Source organism: Bubalus bubalis, chromosome X (assembly GCF_019923935.1).
Source record: "Bubalus bubalis isolate 160015118507 breed Murrah chromosome X, NDDB_SH_1, whole genome shotgun sequence".
In the NCBI taxonomy this organism is placed as follows: Eukaryota; Metazoa; Chordata; class Mammalia; order Artiodactyla; family Bovidae; genus Bubalus; species Bubalus bubalis.
In genome coordinates, this window is record NC_059181.1 from 65,871,224 (window position 1) to 65,884,737 (window position 13,514).

The following is a 13,514-nucleotide window of genomic DNA, read 5'->3' on the forward strand; positions in this document are numbered from 1 at the left end:
TGAAAAAAAGACAAAGAAGGATACTACATAATGATCAAAGGGTCAATCCAAGAAGAAGATTTAACAATTATAAATATATATGCACCCAACATAGGAGCACTGCAATATGTAAGGCAAATGCTAACAAATATGAAAGGGTAAATTAACAGTAACACAATAGTGGGAGACTTTAATACCCCACACACACCTATGGATAGATCAACTAAACATAAAATTAGCAAGGAAACACAAACTTTAAATGATACAATGGACCAGTTAGACCTAATTGATATCTATAGGACATTTCACCCTAAAACAATGAATTTCACCTTTTTCTCAAGTACACACAGAACCTTCTCCAGGATAGATCATACCCTGGGCCAAAAATTTAGCCTTGGTAAATTCAAAAATATTGAAATCATCTCAAGCAGCTTTTCTGATCACAATGCGGTCAGATTAGATGTCCACTACAGAAAAAAAAAATATTAAAAATACAAACATATGGAGGCTAAACAACATGCTTCTAAATAACCAACAAATCACAGAAATAATAAAAAACGAAATCAAAATATGCATAGAAAGGAATGAAAATGAAAACACAACATCCCAAAACCTATGGGATTCAGCAAAAGCCATGCTAAGGGGAAGGTTCATAGCAATGCAAGCCTACCTCAAGAAACAGGAGAGAAATCAAATAAATAACCTAACTCTACACCTAAAGCAACTAGAAAAGGATGAAATGAAGAACCCCAGGGTTAGTAGAAGGAAAGAAATCACAAAAATTAGGGCAGAAATAAATGCAAAAGAAACAAGAGACCAGAGCAAAAATCAACAAAGCTAAAAGCTGGTTCTTTGAGAAAATAAACAAAATAGACAAACCATTGGCCAGACTCATCAATAAACAAAGGGAGAAGAATCAAATCAAGAAAATTATAAATGAAAATGGAGAAATCACAACAGACATCACAGAAATACAAAGGATCAAAAGAGACTACTATCAGCCACTATATGCCATTAAAATGGACACCTTGAAAGAAATGGACAAATTCTTAGAAAATCTTAACAGACCCATCACAAGCACGGAAATTGAAACCATAATCAGAAATCTTCCCAAAACCAATACAATATTGTAAAGTTAAATAAAATAAAATTAAAAAAAAAAAATCTTCCAACAAACAAAAGCCCAGGACCAGATGGCTTCACAGCTGAATTCTACCAAAAATTTAGAGATGAGCTAACACCTATCCCACTCAAATGCTTCCAGAAAATTGCAGAGGAAGGTAAACTTCTAAACTCATTCTATGAGGCCACCATCACCCTATACCAAAACCTGACAAAGATGCCACAAAAAAAGAAAACTACAGGCCAATATCACTGATGAACATAGATATAAAAATCCTTAACAAAATTCTAGCAAACAGAATCCAACAACATATTAAAAAGATCATACACCATGACCAAGTGGGCTTTATCCCAGGGATGCAAGGATTCTTCAATATATACAATGCAAAAATATACAATGGAGAAAAGACAATCTCTTTAACAAGTGGAGCTGGGAAAACTGGTCAACCACTGGTAAAAGAATGAAACTAGAACACTTTCTAACACCATACACAAAAATAAACTCAAAATGGATTAAAGATCTAAATGTAAGAGCAGAAACTAAAACTCCTAGAGGAAAACATAGGCAAAAGACTCTGACATAAATCATAGCAGGATCCTCTATGACCCACCTCCAAGAGTAATGGAAATAAAAGAAAAAATAACAAATGGGACCTAATTAAACTTCAAAGCTTTTGCACAACGAAGGAAACTATAAGCAAGGTGAAAAGACAGCCTTCAGAATGGGAGAAAATAATAGCAAATGAAGCAAGTGACAAAGAATTAATCTCAAAAATATACAAGCAGCTCCTGAAGCTGAATTCCAGAAAATTAACAACCCAATCAAGAAATGGGCCCAAGAACTCAACAGACATTTCTCCAAAGAAAACATACAGATGGCTAACAAACACAGGAAAAGATGCTCAACATCACTCATTATCAGAGAAATGCAAATTAAAACCACAATGAGGTACCATCTTACACCAGTCAGAATGGCTGCTATTAATAAGTCTACAAACAATAAATGCTGGAGAGGGTACAGAAAAAAAGGAACCCTCTTACACTGTTGGTGGGAATGCAAACTAGTACAGCCACTATGGAGAACAGTGTGCAGATTCCTTAAAAAACTGGAAATAGAACTGCCATACAACCCAGCACTCCCACTGCTGGGCATACACGAGGAAACCAGAATTGAAAGAGACACGCGTATTCCAATGTTTATAACAGCACTGTTTACAATAGCCAGGACATGCAAGCAACTTAGATGTCCATCAGCAGACAAATGGATAAGAAAGCAGTGGTACATACACACAATGGAATATTACTCAGCTATTAAAAAGAATACATTTGAATCAGTTCTAATGAGGTGGATGAAACTAGAGCCTATTATACAAATTGACGTAAGTTAGAAAGTAAAACACCAATATGGTATATTAATGCATATATATGGAATTTAGAAAGATGGTAATGACGACGCTATAATGCGAGACAGCAAAACAGACACAGATGTAAAAAACAGACCGTTGGACTCTGTGGGAGAAGGTGAGAGTGGGATGATTTGAGAGAATAGCATTGAAGCATGTATATTATCATATGTGAAACAGATCGCCAGTCCAGGTTCGATGCATGAGGCAGGGTGCTCAGAGCTGGTGCGCTGGGATGACCCCGAGGGATAGGATGGGGAGGGAGGTGGGAGGGAGGCTCGGGATGGGGAACACACATACACCCATGTCTGATTCATGTGAATGTGTGGCAAAAACCACCACAATACTGTAAAGTAATTAGCCTCCAATTAAAATTAAAAAAAAATAAATAAAATACAAGTAAGCTTAAGTCACCCTTTGACATAACCTAAAACATCAAAAAATTTTACATGTCCCCAAAGAGAACAGAAATCATATATTTAAACTCACTCTTATCAAAGGGCCCTCTTTCTTCCCTTAAGCTGAGTCTGAATGTGATCAATTATCAAATGCTCTAATTTTGATCTATTATTATAGATTCAGCCCAAGTACACAGAAAAGAGTTAACATAGCAGGCCTAAAACTACTAAAAGGAAGGCAGTCTTCAGGAAACTACTCAGAATGGCCTGCTTGCATGGCTGGCCCTTGGGTGGCACCAGGAAACTTTACTGGTAAACAGTTCCCTACACTGATAGCAAACTTTCCCTAACTGATAAGGGTGGCTCACTATGCCTAAATTGCTTATAAAAATAATGTGGATCACAGTGAATATCTACTTTCCTTCTGGAAGTCTGGAATTTTGGTACATGCTAATCAGAAAGGGCCTACATGACCAGCACACAATAAAAGCCTTGGTTGCTGAGTTGCATAACAGGCTTCCCTGGCAGAAACACTGCACACATGTTACTGTGCTTCTATTGCTGGGGATGCTCTGTGTGACTGCTCAGGGGAGGGAGGAAGCAGAAGGAAGCCTGCATAGGACTTCTCCATAAAATTCCTTATGCTAATTTTAGAAAGGCTACATATCCTTACTATCTTAGCCATAACCTTATGCTGAATCCTGTGATCTAGTGACTCCCAACACATCATCCATTTTTTGATATTAAGTAGCCAAATCATACGGGCCACCTGTGGTTTCCTTGATGTTTCAAAATGCATTTTACAACCAAGAATTAAATATATTTACATTTTAACAAGTAGATTTTTTGGTTATAATTAAATCACTGGATTAGAACTATCAATAAATGAGGCTACATCTATCATATAACTTACAACTTAGTAACTATTTCTGACTTAGAACAAAATGTCAAGCTGGTGTTTAAGCAAAATAATGCACTTTCCCAGCTAGGCAGGTTTGTCTTGCTTTGTTTTTGAGAGGGCTCGTTTCTACCCTAAAAGAAAAAAAAAAAAAAGTATATTTGTTTCCTAAACTTGTTCCCAGTGAGACACTCTTCTTCTTACTGATAGTTCTTTTTAGATATTAAATTGTTATTTGCAGTTAAAATATCTTATATCCCACTTTCAGTTAATGACTTTACTATCAAGTTCCAGGCTACTAAAAGCAGGTATGCATACCTTTCAATTACAAATATTTCATGTAATCCTCTCTAGTTGTGAGAGAGTTAACTGAGACTGGTTGATACGGAGTCAAGGCCCCTTTAAGGAGGTGAACATTCTTTTTCACAATCTTTTTCCTTAGTCATGTAGGAGATGCTTCTTTTAAGCCTCTGAACAGGTATTGCAACAATATATCTCGCTTGAGACCTGGTCTTTCTTTAGGTCTGGAACTAATGATTACACAGCACAATAATACAGCTTACTCATGGCTATGCCTTTCTTAGACTCTATGTTAGTGATTGTAATTGTAAAAAATCTTGCCTGGGAACCTGTTTCTTAAGACTTGTACCCCTGATTACACATCAACAGTGTATCTTTCCTGGAACCATAGTACCTGGCTAATCTTGTGCCCTGGCTAATCTTGTATGCAAGTTATCTCAGGATGTATGCCTTGGGAAAGGGTGTGGTGGAACTCTTACAACCTTGAGGTATTCCTTTTATATATTCTCAGCAGCTAGTTGAGAAGTATATAATGCCTTGCTTAAACTAGTGAGGGTGGGTACTCTCCTACCCCCTTCTGGTGCCTTTCGCTGGAGGCTTTCTCTATCACTGTTACTTTAATAAAACTGTTGCACCAAGCTCTGAGTGACTGAGACCCCCATCTTTGGTCCCAGAGTGAATTCCTCTCCTTTGGAGACCACGAACTTCAGCACTGTTCACTGTAAGCTATCAGCTGAATGACTTCAACAAGGGTAAAAATCCTTTGGTGGCCCACTGTAGCCAACCTCCAGCAATTGTGCCTCAGGAACAAGACAAACCATATACATGCTGCTGTATCTGAATTGACTAAAGTAATTCTCTAGGTACAATTAGAAAATGAGGGAGTTTCTCCTAACAAGCTATAACCACTGATTTTTACCATATTCTCCAATACTTCTCCAAATGCATACTTACGTTCATGCCTGCTGCCAGGGACATGTCGACACTCAGTCTTTTGTCATGCTCTTTTCCATGGAAACAAACCAGGCTTAAGGGCCCTGAAAGAATCCATTGCAACTTCTGTGACTAAAAATTATGCTTGTTAAGGAAACAATGAGTCAACTGTACAAAGATAAATTACAAGGATAATCATCATAGCTAACATATAATGAGAGGTAAATAATCTTCAACATGCCAATTTAAGTTACTACAAGAAACATACCCATCTATCTAACCAGAATATTTATTTCCACACAAGGAGCATATTCTTTGTTTGTAGCCAAATTACAATCATGAAATTGTTTAATCAGGACAAAATCTGAACAGGAGGCATAATTAGAGAAAATATGTGCTCAATAACATCAAAGACATTCATGTCTATACTCCAAAAATTTAACAGTGATTTTAGTTGAATGATGGGATTACAGCTTAACTGCATTCTTTATATCCTTGTATTATCTGAATTGGTTATAAAATAATAGTACCTCTATTTTATAACCAGGAAAAAAAAGTACTTCCATTTTTAAATAAGCTAGGAAAAATAACCAGCTATTAAAATTAATAAAAAATTTTGGCTACATATGGCATAAAATTCCTAAGGAATAACATAACAAATATTGGGGGGAATCTATGTGATGAAAATTATGATTATTAGGACATTAAAAAAAACTTGACTAGATGTCTCTAGAAGAACTGTTACAAGCATATTAATTCTTTCCAAATGAATTTATAAATCAGATGCTATTCACAATAACTATTCTTAAGTGAGTTTATTTTTTTTTAAATGAAGCAGAATTTTACAAAGAAATTCTTAAATTCAAGTTAATGATGAATTGGAGATCAGCAGCTAAGTAGAATCAATCAAACTGCGAAAGAATAAAACAAGATTTGCTATGAACAAGGAAGGAACAGAACAGGGGTCAGCAAACTATAGCCAATGGGTCAAACCTGGCTGCAGACAAATTTTGCATTTGCTGTCTCTGGTTGATTCCCTGAGTGAATAGCTACAACAGACTGTGTGGCCCACAAGCCTCATATATTTGCTATTTGGAATTTTACAGAAAATTTTACTCTTGCAATAGGTACTTTAACTTTTCTGTCATGTCCATAGACTCTTCTCTAAGAGCTTCTAAGGGAGTGCATGAAGGCCAAGAGAAGGCTAATTTACAAGGTAAATGCAATGCACGAATACCCACAAGTACAGAAGCTGGAAGGTAGCAAAATAAAGATCGAGAAGTCAGTGAATAGCAAAAGAAGTATGAACAATAATAAGGGACTTTAAAAATACTGATGCCCAAGGCAACTAAATCACAGTATTCTACCCTGGTTTATTTTTAAAGTTCCTCAGTTGATTCTAATGTACAGCTCTGATAGAGAAGCACTGACCTAGGAGGAATAGCAAATGCAGAGTAGCTGAGTGATATCAATGATGTAGCATAAGAGTAATGAACCAAACCTTAATGAATGAACTTTAACCTGCTGTTAAGGTTCAAATCCAGAGATGTTTGAATCCAGTTCCCATAATCAATGTTGTTCCTATATTTAAATTTCCATTAAAGCCCCATATTCCACATTGTTCAACATATTTATATACAATAAACCCCTGTTAATGAGATAGGCTAAGTGATTTTTCATTTCTTGAGACAAAAAGAGCCAATATAGTTCAGAAATTTGTATCAGAAATATAGTCGCATGAAACAGACCCCCAGCAGAAATATAAAACATTTGAAGTTGTTAGAATATGACAGTAAGGTGAAAAATCATACACAATTTCCTCCAGACACCAGGATTCAATGTCTTTTAGAAGTCCAGGTTATGTTGTACCAAAGCCTCTAATTAGATAATTGCCTTTGTGACTCATACATATACCCACTTAGGGTGAAGCACTGAGGCAATTGGTAGTGGCTGTATTATAGCAACTACAAAAAATAAGGAAACTAGGGTTTGACAGTTATTTCTCTTCTGACAATGATGTGCAAATTCCGAAATAACCATGAGGTGCTGACCCTGGAAAGCATGACTGTATCTCTGTCGTAGCTAGACATGGTGCTCAGTTACCATTCTAATAGGCATAGAATAACATGGATTAGATCATAGTTTACTAAGTTTGAGAACCATTGGACTAAATGTGTCCAGTGTTCAGGCTCTTACAAATATACTCTCACATCCTTCTCAACACCACCACCCTATCTATGGTCACAGCTGTAGCATAGCCCTAATGACCAGCTGTTGTTTCACATTATCTAGTGTTACGTCCTCTCCACTGAGCACAGTTGATGGGACCGATCCATACATTGCCAGCAGCTTATGACATGCCTAAACATGAAAAGGCACTGCACAAATAAAAACAAACGAGGCCAATTACATTCTCACTCTTTGGAATTTAAGTAGAAACAATGAAAACTAGGTCATTACCAGTGAAAGCTGAAGCTGAAAGCCTCATCAAAGTAGGGTAGTGGCAAAGTCATTCAGGAGGAAGAAAAAAAAGAGTAGAGAGGAGAATAGAATGTAGAATAGCAGATCAAATAGCTAATTCAAGTCAACAGCACAATGGAAAAGGTCTACAAACTCAATGTGCTTAAGTGCCTAGAGCCACCACAGATATAATTTGATGCCACATTATTGTAAGATTCCTATGAAATCTCTATCTTCCTTACTGTGGATATCTTACTGTGTATCTATATGTTAAATGTCTATATCTTGAGCTAATCCTGTGTCTTTCTTAAAAACTATTTTCAATGTGAAGTTTTTAATGATGTTATAAAATGAAAAATGCATTTAAGTTCTTATTTTTGCAAACGACTACATATTCTTTAATCTATCTTCTTCATGTATGCAAACATTTTTCTTCCCACAGTATAATGTGTCTGCCATGTTTATGTACAATTTAGAATGGTACCTAGAACTTGGTAAGAACTCTGTTAGTTGTTACCTTTATCAGTGTGAAAACTAGATAGTCAAAAGTCCACAGAGTTAAATAATTGAAAAATTGACCACCTTCTGCACCCTGTAATACACACTCACCTAAAATACAATTGCTTGAAATACATAAAATAGTATATCATGTGAGTATATGATTAAAAGAAAGCTTTTGGGGCACTGGAAATCTGTCAGTGTATGTGTTTATGAATAAAGGGGAGGTGGCACTCGTGTAGGTGCTAGGTCTTATTTCCTGAAACCAGAAATCCTATGTAATTTAGAAAATAACGTAGAGTTGGGATACATAACCAGAACTTTGGCAGGAAGTAAAATATTTAGACCTGGTTATTACTTGGTGGTGGGGCAGAGAATAGACAGACCCACTACAACTCAGGCTAGAATGTTAAGGGCCTACAGGAACTGTGACAAAGTTATTGTCACAGGACCACACATCCAATGAAGTTAGGTTTTGGTACAATCATAACAGAGAAACTAAAGAGGTCAAAAAGATCACAGATAGGTGGATACTTCTAAAATTGGCAGGGAAATTTCTAAAGTGGCCTCATGATATCACTTCAGACTGTAGCATTTGGCTAGACTTACTCTCCAACATTTCTGCTTAAGTAAGAGCTGGAAAAGTATAAACAGAAGTATCTTTAGAAATGAGAAAATGAGATGAGGGTCACATGGGCTTAGTGGTCCAAGATATAGAAATGCAACACACCTGAATCAAGTGGTGGCTACACTCAGTCTCATCCAAGGCAACCTGCTCCACTTATAGAGCTCTGGAGATGAGGCAGTCTCAGAGAGCAATGAATTTTAGTGTATGACCTATCCTGTCATCCAGAGCAGAATGTACCAGGTGTGAGACACACTACCCAAGTGCTGTGTCATTACATGACTCAAAAACTGACTACCTAAGCAGGGGTGAGTTAAGTCACTTAAATCCTTGCATTGAGGAATCAACTTTGTGAAATGCAAAAAGAGTGAAGCAGAAGGAGCTGAACATTAAATGACAGTGCTAGGAAACATGAGGTACAGCCAAGGATACTGGTGCAATAAGCAAAGTTTAGTAGTGAATAACTGAAAATTTATGAGGAAGCAGAATATAAATAAATCTAGGAAGTAAACTAAAGCTCAAGTGATAATGAAGAAGGCAAAAAAGCAGAGAAAAGGAGGAATTATTTCATTTTCTTTAGTTTTTAATTGTCTTATTCAAATACAGGATTTTCTTTATTTGGACTCCTATGAAACTTTTGTCTACCTTAGAACTTGGCCACGCATAGTCGTGGGTGGTCCAAATTGCCTCACTGACCCAAGAGAGGTCTGTTTCTTGAAAATGAAAGAGGCTACAATACCAGAGATTGCTAACAGGATTCCAGCCATAACTGAAGCTCCCCAAAAATGTGAGTCTGCTGGAACTGGTTAGTGTCACAGTAGGAGATAAGGAAGTGAGAATTCCGCGCCCCCACCCCCCACCCCATATATTAGAATAGAATGATAATAGCCACTCTGGAGTTCATCTCCAGAACTCTATGAGTGGAAACTCTACATGATAAAGCTGCTAATTAGGCATTTAAAACCATCCAAGATGAGGCTGTGAGGGATCTGGGAACTGCTAACTGTTGCAACAGAGTAACTTTCAAGTTTCTCTTTAATGGCCAGGTGGTAAATATTTTAGGTTTTGCAAGCCCTATGGTCTATGTCACAACTACTTTGCCACTGTAGCATAAAAGCAGCCGGAGACAATACATAAATGAATATGCGGCCATTTTCCAATAAAACTAAAATCTGAATTATGTACAATTTTCATACATTATAACGTGTTATTCTCCTTTTGAATTTTTTCAACTGTTAAAAAATGTAAACACCATTTGTCACTCATAGGCTGTAAAAGAAAAAACAAAAACAAAACAAGTAGTGGGCCCATAGGCCATAGTTTTGCTGACTCTTGGTATATAGAAATGGAAGGTTGTAACAAAGATGGTCATGCAGGTATTTTTTAACCTGAAAGATTATATTTAACATACTCAAGGATACTCTAATGACAGCAAACTTTCTGTTTAATGGACTACTCCTGTTCTTTTTTTAAACTATCTTAACCATTTTTAAGTGTATAGTTCAATAGCATTAAGTATATTCATACTGTTGAGCAACAAATCTCTGTATCTTTTTCATCTTGCAAAATTCAAACTCTATACCTGTGAAACAACTCCTCATTTCCCCCCTCCCCTCAGCTCCTGGCAACCACCAGATATTTAAGAAACACTGTGCCAAAAGAGATCTGTCTATAGAAGGGATTTAGCTCAGAGGATGCCAGCTTGCTCACACTATTCCACGCAGTGCCTTATAAAGTTGTCTAATCTACACTAAGAAACACAATTACATTGGATCAAAGATACACATACATATAAACATATAGCTGGAACAAAAATTTCACAAAATACTTACCCTTTGCCAGATGGAGGATAATATTTTTTTCATTTTTAAATTCTATCTTCATCTATTCTTTCCTAATCTATTCTAATCTATACAATTCCATTTAAAACTATGGCCTAGTTTTACTAGTACCCAAGGAAAACTGTTAACCACAAGCCAAACTAACACACTCATGTTTTACACCATATGGGAAAAAGGTAACACTACAAACAAATCAAAATTATAAAGAAGCAGAAGCTGTGGGGTTATAAAAACATTTATTTATAAACACACTGTGTTGGCCTGCAGCATTTAAACAAATTTAAACTAATGGCTCAAACTCAGGCTCCTTGTGGAAATTATGTCAATATTGGGCTGCATTTTTACTGGACAAAAATCAACAGGAGCCAAGGAGCCAACCCATGACTGGGTTGCCTTCTAATTTTAGAGCAATTAAATGACTTTTATCCTTTGGCATGAAAGGTTCATGTTCCAGTGGACCATAAACCCAAACATTCCCCCTTAGAAGCATCAAATGCTCTTTACCATTGAATTTGAACTCTTTTCTTCTTTTAAGAGAATTCTCTGTTCCATTGTCTATCAAAAGCAGATCAACAGAACAAAAACCAAAACAAAACAAAAAGCAAAGTTTCAAGAAATTAAATATCAAAACCATCTTATACATTTATTCCCAGGTGGAATAAATGTCCCAGGTGACCTTGCATGCATTTGCAATTGCAACCCCTGAAACAAAGGATGGAAACTAGAAGAAATGAAGCAAAGTAAAAGAAACAGAGACTAAGTGCATTAATTATACTAATGGCAACTGCAGAACACAAAAGTAAAGACCCAAAAACTCCTGCTGCTGGTACATAAGTATCTAACTAAAATGGGATAAGTCAGGCCTGGTACACTTATGAGGGCTTCCATTGTAGCTCAGCTGGTAAAGAATCCGCCTGCAATATGGGAGACCTGGGTTCCATCCCTGTGTCGGAAAGACCCCCTGGAGAAGGAGATGGCAACCCACTCCAGTATTCTTGCCTAGAGAATCCCATGGACAGAGGAGCTTGGTGGGCTACAGTCCATGGGGTGGCAAAGAGTTGGACATGGCTAAGTGAGTTAACACACACTATTCTTAGGAATACATTTGTATTCTTAGGAATTAGAACTGGGCTATCAAAAGTACTAATCATAGTTAGCTATGTGAACTGAAGCTGAAAGGATAGATAGCAAGCCAACACAATGAAGACAGGTGAGGCTGCAAGGGCCAAAAGCAAGCAAAACTTATGGCAAGGTAAAGCCCTCACAACTTTAGAAATCAACTATAAGCTAACAAAAATAAATACAGTATACAATTCTTTGTGGGGGTGAGGGGGGCGGGGAGATGAAGCTCTAAGTAAGCAGAATCTATGAATAAGCTAAAAATATGAGGTAGAGAAAAAAGTAAAACAAAGTGAATTGGCATGTCGATAGGCACGGCATTTCCACATAGAAATCAATAGGGGGAATGTCCTAGACCTGCCAAATAACAACTGCCTCTACAGTCTCAGGAAACTTAACCCACAGACAGATTCACAATTTAATGACAACTGGGCAGCACAGAGAACAAGACACAAACAGATAGTTTGCAGAGAGAAAGATGATATAGAATGGAGGCCACATCTACAGAGACTGCACAAGCTCAAGTTATGAATGAGAAAAAGAAAAAAAAAAACCTAAGTATTCAGTAGCTTAGTAAGCAGAGACATCACTTTGCCAACAAAGGTCCATCTAGTCAAAACTATGATTTTTCCAGTAGTCATTTATGAATGTGAGAGTTGGTCTAGAAAGAAAGCTGAGTGCTGAAGAATTGATACTTTTGAACTATGGTGTTAGAGAAGACTCTTGAGAGTCCCTTGGACTGCAAAGAGATCCAACAAGTCCATCCTAAAGGAAATCAGTCCTGAATATTCATTGGAAGGACCTATGTTGAAGCTGAAACTCCAATACTTTGGCCACCTGATGTGAAGAGCTGACTCATTGGAAAAGACCCTGAGGCGGGAAAGATTGAAGGCAGGAGGAGAAGGGGACGAGAGAGGATGAGATGGTCGGATGGCATCACTGACTCGATGGGCATGAGTTTAAGCAAGCTCTGGGAGTTGGTGATAGACAGGTAAGACTGGCATGCTGCAGTCCATGGGGTTGCAAAGAGCTGGACATGACTGAGCAACTGAACTGAACTGATTCAGTAGCTAGGAGGCAGAGGAAGACCGAGTACAGAGTATTGAGGAAATCAGATGGAAGTAGAAATAAGATGACATGCAGAAAATAAGAGAAATAAACTGAATCACATTAATAATACCACAATGGAGTCGAGTTCTGTAAACTTCTTAAACTGATCCAAATGAGCCCATTTCTTACAAAAAATTTTGGATTGCAAAGAATAAACCCTGAAAAGGAATATAATGTGGAGTTGGTTATTTTGAAGCAATAAGGTAGTTGTTTGTGGTTGTTGCTGTTCAGTAGCTAAGTCATGTAGACTCTTTGCAACTCCATGGACTGTAGCCCGACAGGCTCCTCTGTCCATGGGGTTCTCCAGGCAAGAATACTGGAGCAGGTTGCCATTTCCTTCTTCAGGGGATCTTCCTGGACCAGGGATTGAACCATGTCTCCTTCATGGGCAGGCAGATTCTTTACCACTGAGCCACCAATGTAGACAGCCAAGCAAATCCTTTTGCTATCACCTGTGTGCTCAGAAACTTAAAATTGTGAAATATGGACAGAAACAGGTGATCAGTAGTGGAGACTACAGGTGAAACACTGCTTTAAGAGGTTATGATGGGAGATGAGTCATGAACATGAGGAAATCCACTATGACTAAGCAGAAACTTTGAGAGCAAAAGTTATTAAAGCAGAACAACACAGAGCTGATACTGGCAAACAGCCTACAGGCCAAATCCAACACCATCCCTCTTTTTTATATAAATATGGTTTTACTGGAACACAGCCACATTTGTCCGTTTATGTACTGTTTCTGGCTGCTTTCACTACAGTGGCAAAAACCACATGGTCTACAAAGCCTAAAATATTTACTATCAGGCCCTTTATAGAAAAAGTTTG

The 13,514-nt window shown here is 37.4% G+C and overlaps 1 long non-coding RNA gene across 17 annotated transcripts in view; it reads right to left on the minus strand.

The window, feature by feature from the left end:
• LOC102399157 overlaps positions 1-13,514 on the minus strand; it is a 70,457-nt gene that overhangs the window by 41,362 nt on the left and 15,581 nt on the right. For all 17 annotated transcript variants that reach the window (XR_003106840.2, XR_003106841.2, XR_006548530.1 and 14 more), the window contains one exon: positions 5,055-5,137. This is a non-coding gene — a long non-coding RNA (uncharacterized LOC102399157). The remainder of the gene's footprint in view (positions 1-5,054; positions 5,138-13,514) is intronic.